The sequence below is a fragment of the Ananas comosus genome, linkage group 16, assembly GCF_001540865.1.
Source record: "Ananas comosus cultivar F153 linkage group 16, ASM154086v1, whole genome shotgun sequence".
NCBI lineage: Eukaryota > Viridiplantae > Streptophyta > Magnoliopsida > Poales > Bromeliaceae > Ananas > Ananas comosus.
Window position 1 is genome coordinate 5,548,671 of NC_033636.1, and position 11,856 is coordinate 5,560,526.

Here is an 11,856-nt window from a genome sequence, read left to right on the forward strand (position 1 = left end):
CCGGGATCTAGCTCGTGACCCCCTTACCTTGATCAGAAGCAGCAGTGGCAACCTACGGCTTTGCGAGAAAAAGTGGCAACAGCGGGTGTGAGAACTACTATAAAACAAAGTAGTCCTCAGTGGATACCGTCACCGACCCTAACGGCCTACCCACTAAGTCTACAAGACTAACAGGATAGCTTATCGGTAAAGAAACAATAAAAGAAGCCGGAAAATATTCTACAGTGATTATGCCAGTATCCTACCACAACTCATGTCAAGTTCTCTGTGAAAAATGCAACACTAGCTAGTAAATCAGCCCTTACTGACCCAATCCATAGGGACTGCGATACACCTGTCTCGCTTGTTTGAGCTACATCGTACACCACCCCGAGGGCAGCTGGTGGCGAGCAAAATTCCAAACCGGATTACTACGACATCAATGCAAGGTAGCTAGACTCCGAAGCGGCACTCGTGGGCGCGAGCTAACCGAGTATGCAAGCGTATCTCTGTCGAGCACAATTAGGCTCATGCAGACTAAAATCAAAACAACTGGGTCAAACTTGTCTAACAACAAAGGCTCGCGTGCCCTCAGCACAATCTACTGCAAGAAGTGAAGATCTGGGTCCATCATCAACTCCGACGGCACCCGACTATACAGAACTGCTGTAAAAATGAGCTTAGTATCTCAGCACGAACGTAATCTCAATCTACACTAGTCTAAGTATCAATGACGCACTAACAGCTGTGATACAAAAGATAAATTAACTCCTGAAGTTAAATCTGTTAACTTTTCGAAAAGTGAGGTGTGTAGGTCTTCGGAGTTTTCTCCTAAGTCAAGTCTCAGTTCAGCAGGTAATAATCATCAAAATTTAGCTAAAGCTTGCTCCAAAATTTAGATTTCATCTATAACATGCAAATCTACTGTCACGCCCCGCAACCGCCAATTTGGTCGGTTCGGGCTCGTGCACAGACTGCCGAACGGACGGAGTCTCCCCCGTACCGCCCAAGGCTCAACAACATCATAGACATCTAGTTTTGCCTAGGTAAAAACATATAACATACATGATTGCGCGAGAGAAATAACGAGAGCAAGAGAGAAATTTAACTAAACTATTACATCCATTCATTTGTTTAATTGGAGTAATATATACATGCTTGTCTTCTGAGCTTTTACACCTCTCTGATTTTCTGTTGTCTACTCTACAGTTTTTTTCTCATCTATGATATCCTGATCATAGAGTAGATTATGTTTCGTGGTCATGATTTGACTATGATGACATGGTGACATTCATATTCGTTACGTAGTGATATTACATATCCGTTGCATGATGACTTTTCATATATCGTACATTGTGACTTGATCATATAGACCTTATAGGTCAATGATAAGGTGGCTTTCGTATTCATTACATAGTAATATTGTATATCCATTGTATGATGACTTTTCGCATCTCATACAAGGTGACTTAGTTATATAGACCTTATAGGTCAGTGACATGGTGATATTTCTTCGGAAATAGTGGACCTGATGTGGTCGAACATTATGGATTACTCTTTCAGCTAGTTACCATTGTTGGCCATGCAGCATATTGCATCGATTGCCACAGTTCATGAGCATTTTTATGTACACTAGCAGTCTGATCCACCGCAAGAGAGTATTCTTTTTCGAAAAAATGGTAGTACTTCCGACCCGTGAGCCCTACGAGGTGCCTGTTAGGATTATATGCCAGGTAGGCAAGCAGGATGTGGTTTAGCTTGAGGTCCTTAGGCCAATATGGCAGTTGACATTGTTGTTGGCATTATTGATCCATTTGATGCATTATTGTATTCTGTTGTTCGTTACAGTAGCGCACAATTATGTTGATTGTCAGTTATAGTCCCTTTCTAGTCATTACTACTGTTTCGGTACACATGTTGATTACCTCTAGTTGTTGATTTTCACCTTATCTTACAGTAGCGGTACTTTCGCATTTATTGCATGTTATTATCTCATTACTACTGACCTTACGACATCAGTTCATTGCTTTGGTTATCTCTTTCTTTGCCGATGAGTATGCCTCGTCTTCATCGGCTTGCGGTACCCACTGGAAGGGGAGACATGTTTACATGTTCTCACCCCCACCATTTTTTTCAGGTGATGCGGGCGATGAGGGTTGGGACAGCGCGTGAGGACGATACTACATATCTGTATTCCAGATCCGTCTGTTGTTTATATGTATTTTCCTTCTGACAAATTAGTTAGTTCCTTACCTATTGATATATAGATGTTAATGGTTGTATATGAATTATCATTACCATGTGATCTTTATTGTTTGTGTTGTGTGGTTGTTTGTATGGTTGACTTTGTATTATAGTGCTACACCGTGCATGTATATGGGAGACTCTGTCCGTTTGTACAGGGGATCCTTTGTCCATATAACAGGTCCGTGTGCGTCCGCAGGGTGTTCTCAAAGATAGTTTTTTTAAAAAACATCTACATGTTTCTACTAGTTTTCCTAAAAAGGATTTTCCAAAAGAACTCCGAGGCATGACAAAACTAGATTGGATAAAGGTTTACGATGAATTTTGGAGTTTTCTTATAGAACTTGAATCCCTAGGGTTAGAATTGGGGTTTTTATCCCTAAGAGATTTGGAACTAAATTGACTTTATAAGTCCCTATTGAAGGATAGTTCGACATAGGGAGCAACTTCGATTTGGATTATGACGTGGTTACGACGCCCAATTGGAGAAATTTGAGGAATTTCATTCTTTAGTCTTGAAGCGTGCTGAATCGGTGTCGAAAATCAAATTGCTTGAAAATCTTAGCAATTGGCAATTAACTAAGGTGGGTGATAGCTCTCCGAATTTCTCCCTATGTCTAAATCCCATTCCTGAAACATATGTTTATACGAATAAATTGTATCTAATAGGGTTCAATTAATTCTTATTCTAGAAATTTGTATGCCTCCTATGATATGAGAATGATTGTAATTGAGAACTTCGAACTTAGGATGCATGAACTTAGTGACACGTGAAACCTAGTGATGTATTAAATTAGTGGTTTGGACATAGAAAACAAAGGGTAGACATTGGAATAAAGTAAATACTAGATGCCATTATGATGTTGAATGTAAATCTAATGATAGAACAATGGATTGGGTATGATTTGTTATGAATAAAAAGAACATGGCATGAATTGAGAGAATCCTATGTTTAAATGTGAAATTGAGTCATTGCATATTTACTTATGTCCACATAATATGGTGTTTGCATATTACATTGATGCATGCGACATATATAATTGAGTGGAATCTCCAGTATAAGTGGAGAAAATTGGGTCGGCGCATGTATAGTGTGACAACTAGTGTTTTGATATTATTGAGCATGCGAGGGATTGAAAGATATCCTCTGAACTATACTAGGGATTGAAAGAGATCCCTTGATGTTGTTCTTGTCATCGTGGTTAGTGGTGAGTCCTCAAGATGGGAGGACTGGATCATACTCATATAGTCTGTACTTGGCTTGTGGAGATCACGACTCCCAAGCTGTAAACTCCAGAGTGTCACATGAAAGCAGAATAGTGTCATGATGGCGCCTCCCCAGCAGATAGTCACGATTGTGGCTCGGGATTGAAAGACCTCCTCCCCATGTGACTTGGTGATGTGAGTTGTGGCTCGACCTATGGGTGAGCCAGTGTGATTGGGTTAAAGAGGAAAAAAATAGGTTAATTGATCATGTTGTATCATATTGCATTGTTGCATTCTGTGTAGAGAGTGAACATGATGGAGTTACATGTTGGGTGATGGATCAATTATGTTATTCTTGTGAATAGCGCAAAGTGGGTGACAGAGCGGTGGAGCTAGTCCCTATGAGGCTGAGAGGGGTGAGTTGGGCTTGGCTTTATGGCGAGCCCCTGATTGGGTTATGAGTAAATAGAGAGTGAAGATGAGCATATTGGACCTTGGAATCTATTTCATGTTGTAAAGGCCTTTCTACTCCAACTATACTTATAGTGGAGGACTTTTTCCTTTCAGTAGAATTAGGCGACTTTGCTATTAGTGTTTGTGTTCGTTTCAGCTTATGCATATTATAGTTGTTATACTACTTTTTTATTCTTTTATTTACTTATGCCATAATTAGATATAGTGGGAAAGTCGGCGAGATCGGCGGTCGAACCCATTAGGAACTTCTTTTAATTCTCATCCTTTGTTTGTGTTGGTGGCCGAAAGTCCCGACCCTTGACCCGATCAAATATTCTCCTCGGGAAGAATGTCGGAATGATGAGCGGCCGCGGATGGTGACCCTCGAAGTTTGCGCCCACGACGGATCAAGCGATTTGGCCGATGAGGGATCGAATTAGCCGGGTTCGAAGACCTCTACAGTAAACTCGCTTCGGCAGGATGAGCCGAATGAAGAGGGGAAGCCCAGAATTCGACTGAAAGATGAGCCGAATGGCTAAACAACGCAGGAAACTGGCCGGCCTGAAAAGCCGATAATAGCCCTCTATTGAATATAACAGCAGAGAGTACAGAGAGAAGAGTTTTTAGTCTACAACGAAGTGATGCTCGAGGGGCAGACAGACTCCAGGATGCTAAGTTACGAGAACTACTCCTAAGAAAAGCGGTAAATGCAGGAAAGAAAGATACAGGAAAATAAGGGTGGTCTTTTGTTCGCAAGGGAAAAGACCCTTTTCCAGGGTGCCGTATGCCTATTTATAAAGTTGCCCTTGCGTTTAGTTATCGTCACTGCACGATTGGCCACTATCTCCTGATTTGGAGGACCACCTTCAGCCGATTGGAACTGCTCATAACCGCTTGCGGTTGCTACAACTTTTTGAACAAACGCGGCTCATATCTTCTGGCGCGTCTTATATACTCCCGGTCCACCGTTTGACATGGATCATGGATGTAGTCCCGGCTTGCCAGCTGTCCGCGCCGAATTGGCCCAATAATTGCCCCCTCGGCAGCTTTCGAAGCGATGCTTCGGTAGCTGGTGTTATCTTTTGGACCCTTGGTATACTTTTCGTCTCAACCTCTGAAAACAAGTGCGATCCGAGGCGTATTCCTCGGTCCAATCAAATTCAAATTCTCTGACATAATCTGCAGCAATCCGTAGCACAATCTTTTGTATGGTTTAACCTTGGCCGCTGATTCTCTTCTTTACGGCCTTGATCACATTCTCTACTTTTGTCTCATATGCGGCATTAATTAGGTCATCTTAATTGCCGCTGTCTATTCATCATTATAGCCGACCTCGGAATTCAAAACCGATGCGACAGATAGCTATTTCTTCTTCCCCAAGTTCCTTTTTGTCTCTTCTATCTCTTATATCTTTTTCATTCTTCTATTGTTTCCTTCCCTTCGCCTTTCATACTTGTTAACAGAATCTTCCGACTTCTCTCTTCTTTTTTGAACAATGTCTTTGGTTCCTCCTCTTCCTTCTCATTCGTCTCTTGACTATACTATACTCAAACCCTTCGTTGATTTAGATCCTTCTAGGTTTATATTAGGTCCTTCTCTTATAGATGAACCATCTCCTACTGACTCCCCTTTCTCTGATGAGGGACTTCCTTTGAAAAGAGTTATTCATCTCCATTCTTGGTACTCATTAGCTACGACAGGAAAGAGTCTCAGAACTTGGCCAAGTGTCTCTGAAGCATATTTGGCCTGGTTAGATAGAGTAGAATCTGTTTTTGGCGACTTCTGGCAGGAAATAGGCATTTATGAAGCGATTCAATTATCTCGGCACCCTCCTATAGCCGATAATCTTCTTCTAGCCGCCGCTTTTTGTTTCTGGTCCCCTGTTTCTAATATTTTTCTTTTCAAAAGAGGACCTCTTACCCCCACTCTTTTTGATGTAGCCGCTATTGTTGGCTTACGCCCTGATGGCGTTACCCTCTCTATAGCCTACAATCATGATGGTGTGTCTGATTTTGAAGCACACCTCGATCTTAATGATTTGGCTTACTCCAAATTTCTCCGAAAATTTGCAGGTGAATCCCCTACCCCGGTCACCAGAAAGGAACATACGGCGTTCCTCCTATACTGGTTGTGCCATAATCTTTTCTGCACTCGTTCGCAGAAAATCAATCGGGAGGATTTTGTTCCGATCGCCATTGGTTTATCTAATGGCGATAAGTTGGCCTTAGGACCATATTTCCTTGCTTTCGTTTACAGAAAAATTTTTGATTCCATTAAGTCACTACCTTCCGGTGATGGCATTGCCATCAGCTCTAGGTGTGGCATTTTTTGGTTTCTGCAAATGTTTCTTCAATTCTATATTCCTGCTTTATGCCAATCTCCTTTCAATCCGATTTCAGCTGCCCAGTTTGATTCTTATGGGCTAGCTCTCGGCTGTCCACAGCCGATGACCTCTGGTCAATCCTCTGATTTTCTTACTTACTTCAAGGCTTTTTATGAGCCAGCCTCTGATTTAGCTATTTTTTGGGCTCCATTTGTTGATCGTCTCACCGGCCCCTCTTGGTTCTTGGCTCGGTTTGAAGCCATTCAGGGCGAGCTATCTTCTTCTCACGCCAGTGAATATTCAGATGTATGGTATTCCTATCTAGCCCCCTGGGATCTTCATGTGGGGCTTAAATCACGTTCAAAATTATTACCGAGTACTGAGGTTTATTCTCTTCAGTATGTAGCGCGGCAATTTGGGTTGGTTCAGCCGATCCCAGCTCCTTCTAAATTTTTTACGGCCAACACAGCCGATTATCGTCCTCCCACCAAGAGTATATTTGAAGCTGACAAGCTTTCGGCTATGGGGAATCGTCTCAGACGCTTCTTCCAGTTAGCAAGCTTCCGTCCGAACTATACAGGGGTAGCCCTTACCGGCTATGCTACCACGTGGGATCAGTTTACTGACAGCTTCTTTGATCTTTCTCTGCCTCGAGCATTCCGCAAAACCATCCATCCACTTGGTTAGTCATCTAATACTTGTTTATAATTTTCTTCTAATATGGCTGTAACTTATTTTTTATTTTATACACAGCCACTAATCCGAGCAGAGATTCTCCAACCGAGATTGAGTCTCCACCAGAAACTATTTCTGATGCCCCGCCTTTTTCCTCGGTAAAATATCATTTCTCTACTCATCTTAATCATAATCTTTTTCTCTACTCATTATTTTTGTTTATTTCTGTTTTCAGTCGATTCCTGCTTCTCCATCGGTCCCAGCTTCAGACAAAAGACCGATTGAAGTTGTTCAAGTCACTCCTCCGCCGTCTTCCAAACGGCGTAAATCAGTTGTTAAAAGAAAATTTCAACGAGCCGAAAGTACCCCTTCGGCTGATACCACTAAAGATAGAGCCGAGGATATTCCTTCGGCTGACATTCCGTCCGAAGAAACTATTGCACCCTCTTCGGCTACCTCTGTTCCAACCGAAACGATTGATGTCAGGGTAAGCCAAATTAATTAGTTGTACGAAAAGAACATTTCTTAATTATTTATTATTGTTAGGTCCTATGTGTTGGCAAGTTTCGTGGGTCGAGTCGGAGTCTTGAAGAAGTTCGGAGCGGAGTATTGAAAATCGAAGAATCCAAGACTTCGAAGAATCGGAAAGGACGCAAAACACGCAAAACTTGAATCACGATGCGTAGGAAAGTTTTAAATCTTGTTTATGGTGATTCATAATTATTTATAAATCTTAGAATCATATTTTCAAGTTGTAATTGATTAGAAAGTTTCTAAGAGTTTGTAAAATCCGAAACAATGCATTTTCAGCGAAAATTGCATTGCTGTACCGGTACAAGGGTTTTCTGTCCAGGGTACAGCCATCAACGTTGCGCAGAAAGTTTGATGGTTGTTCCGGTACAAGCTTCATGCTGTACCGGTACAAGCCCTGTTCCGGAACAAGCTGAAGCTATCCAGGGTACAGGAGCTTCGCAGAAAAATCTTCCGTCATGGTGTACCCTGGACAACATTCCTTGTTCCGGTACAAGGTGCTGTTTTTGGAAAGAAACTTTCTAATTCGACTCCAATTGATTCTAAAGTCTATAAATAAGCTATTGGGCTTCTCTAATTGATTAAGCATCACGAAAATACATATTTGAGAAACCCTAGAGGCTCGGATTTCATCAAAAACCTATTTTCTACAAAAAGCCTCTTTTAGATCAAATCGAGATATTGAAATTTGATATTAATATGTCGATTTGATCTCCGCTTCGCTTGGAGTTCTATTCCCTGGTTTTCTACAATACTCCAAAGCGAAGGATCACCATATTCATGATATTCTTCATGGTGGCGTCGTGGATTCGGCGTATTTGACGGCGGTTCGTGGATTCGGATCGTGGGCTCGTGGATTCGAGTGGCGTCGTGGATTCGGCGTGATTGAAGCTTCGTGGATTCGAAGTGGAGGCGTTCGTGGATTCGGACGTGAGGGCGTGGACAACCCGGAGGGTAGCGCGAAGATTCATAGGAGGTTAAGAGAGGTTGAGTCCGTGGAGTCGGTAATCACCTTGTAATCTTTTCTCTTAGTGAATTATTTTTTCGCGTGTTGGTCCCGTGGGTTTTTCTCCAAGTTGGAGTTTTCCCACGTAAATCTCGGTGTGCTTTTTATTTTCCGCATTTATTTTTATTGCATCGAGATTTGTGGTTTTTGGCCTTTCACCTATTCACCCCCCTCTAGGTGATAGATACAATCTAGATAGATCCTTGGGCTCCTCAAAACTTTCAATTGGTATCAGAGCGGGATCTAGATAAATTGTTATCTAATGGCCGAAGGTGGTAACATTAATCGACCTCCGCTCTTCGACGGCACGAATTATGCCTATTGGAAAGTTCGCATGAGAGCTTTTCTAATTGCTATCGATGAGCGAGTTTGGCAATCTATTGAATTTGGGTTGAAACATCCGATAGAAAAGGTCGATAATGTTGAAAAGCCAAAACCACGGAACAAGTGGACAAAAGAAGAAAACGAGACATCTTCGTTTAACGGCAAGGGCATAAACGCTTTATTTAATGCATTGTCTCAAACGGAGTTTACTCGTGTTTCGGCTTGCGAAACGGCAAAGGAAATTTGGGATACTCTACAAGTTACGCATGAAGGAACGAGCTTAGTAAAGGTCCAAAAATTGCAAATGCTAACTAGCAAGTTTGATTCAATTTCTATGGACGAAAATGAGACCTTTACCAAGTACTATACACGTCTACAAGATGTTGTGAACACATATGCTAACTTGGGAGAGAAAATTCCGGATTCAAAGGTTGTTAGAAAAATCCTTCGCACTCTTCCGGAACGTTTTCGGGCTAAAGTAGCCGCAATCGAAACGGTTAAGCATCCGGACGAGATGAAAGTAGAAGAATTAGTAGGAGCTTTACAAACGTATGAAATGACTTTTCCTACTAATCAATCTTCTTCCAAGTCTTCTTCTAAAAGCACAGGTGTTGCATTGAAATCTACAAAGGAGAAGGACGAAGACTCGAGTTCCGACGATGACTTATCAATTGCGGACTTTGAACAACAATTGGCGCTTCTCACGAAGAAGTTTCGTCGGAATTTTCGAAAGAAGAATAGATCGGACAAGGCTTCATCGTCTAAATCTTCATCGTCTACATCTAAGGAGAAGAAGCGTGCAAAGGCTTCGAAAGAAAAGGATGTCTTTGAAGGCGAGATCCAATGCTTCAAGTGCAAAGGATACGGCCACATTGCGACGGATTGTCCTTCAAAGAAGACGTATAGACAAAAGGCTATGCAAGCAAAGACGTGGGATGATTCAACATCAAGTGAATCATCGTCAAGTGACGAAGAAAAGAATGATCAAATTGCTCTATTTGCTAATACTCCTTCGTCGAATGTTGTGTGTTTATCCTCTATTGCTACTAACTCCAATATTTCTCTTTCTTCACATGATTCATCGAGCAACAATGGCGAAAGTGAAGAGGAATCAAACGACGACGACATAGTGGAAGCGTACAATCAACTTCTCATTGAATCAAAGAAGATGGCTAAACTCAATAAGAAGTTGAGACGTCGTTTGTTGGAACTTGAGTAGGAAAACAACAACATGAAGACTTTGAATAAAGCTCTCGAGGAAGAAAAAGAATCAAATTTGAAAAATAATTCAATCCTCCAAGAGAAGCTAGATGAAGCGGAATCAACGATCAAATCTTCTAACGACAAGATTGGATTTTTGGAGCAACAATTTCATGAATCGCACAAGTCCAATCAAGTCTTGACCAACCAAGTTCGTCAACTCCAATCCGATCTTCAACAATTTTCTTCAGGATCTAAGAAATTGGACAAAATGCTTGGATTGGGTCAAACGAGCAAAATGGGTCTTGGATATGAACGGACATATGTTGAGAAGGATCAAACGGCGACATCTAAAGTCTCAACAACTTCAAAAGGCAAAGTGTGTCATCGATGTGGCATCAAAGGACACATCAAAAGGAATTGCCCGAACAAAAATAGCAAGTCACAATCGGCAACTTCAAAACATCCATCGGCTTCATCTACAACTCGACTTCCCCCGCGGAATCAAAAGAAAAATCAAATTAGTCGAGTACCTCAAAAGAACCGGTTTTCTAGCGCACAACGTCAACGTCAAGTTTATACAAACCGGATGTCTAATCCTCAACGACAAATTCAACCGAAGCCTCAACCGAAGAAACCACCAACGGTTGATAAAAAATCTAAACAAACGACACCTAACGTCGACAACTCGAGAAAACCAACGATCCGACAAGTTTGGATTCCGGAAAGGTGATATCTTTTCCTTGCCTCCTCGTCTTAAATATTTTTGATTCTTTAGTGTAAATGCTTTGATAGTGCTTGTTTTGCATAAATTTTATTTCATTGGCATTACATGTTACATTATTTTTGTGCTTGAGATTTTTTTGTTTATAAATTTTAGAAGTGTTTAGAAAATTCAAAGATCTTTGAGAAAGGAGATAGATTTGAGAATTGTTTCTTAGGAGAAGAAGTTTTTTTAAGAATTGTTAACGGTCTTATCTTCAGCAATCATATTAAACGTTAAACTTCATATTAATTATTGTCTTTACTCACTATTAGTTATTTTGACGATAATTTATTATAATGATTCTTATTGATAAATTCATCAAAAATTAATATTAAATTGATTTTGTTGGTAATTAATTCAATACTTGGTCTGTGAGTGTTGATTATGAATGAATAGGATATTCTCTAATAATGTACTAAATTTCGCAAAATTATTTTCAACTTGATGAGATTGTACTAATTATGCGGGGAGTTGTGAAATTGTTTAAAAATAAAAAAAAGGAGAAAAGAAACTCCTAATATGTAAAGATGATGAAAGAGTTACATCTGAAAGGAGTGTGAAAACTACACACATGAGAATGAGCTACACCGCCGTCTCCGCAAGTTGTGTAAGCACCACAATGAAGATATGAAATTGAGTACCGAAAAGTTGAAAAAAAAATGATATTTTAGAATTTTCAGAGTTATAAGTGTAGCTTGAAAAGATCTCAAAGAGCCACTCATGGTCGATCATATATATTAAATCTTACTTTTTGAACATCTGGACAGAATTGGTGTGTAATTTTGTTTGAATTTCTAAAAATCATTTTTCATCGAACATCATCTTGATGATGTTTGAATGCATTAAATTATTTTTTTGATAAATAAATTTTGATTTATTTTTTAAATTAATAATCTAATTGTATTATATAATGATTCTTGGAGTAAATACTCTTAATTTTATTTGAAATTAATTTAATTTTGATGGATTTTTAAAGCAATTTTTTCGAAATATGAGATCGTTCAGTCGGCTTAGTAGAGCTCTTTCACTGCATTTGCATTTTTAGGATTTGTTTTTAGTTTCAGTTCATGTTTGTTTTATTGTTAGCTGTAAAAGCAATACTACTCTCTCATGTTTTTCTAGTAAATGTTTTCTCGTCTATTTGCTTCT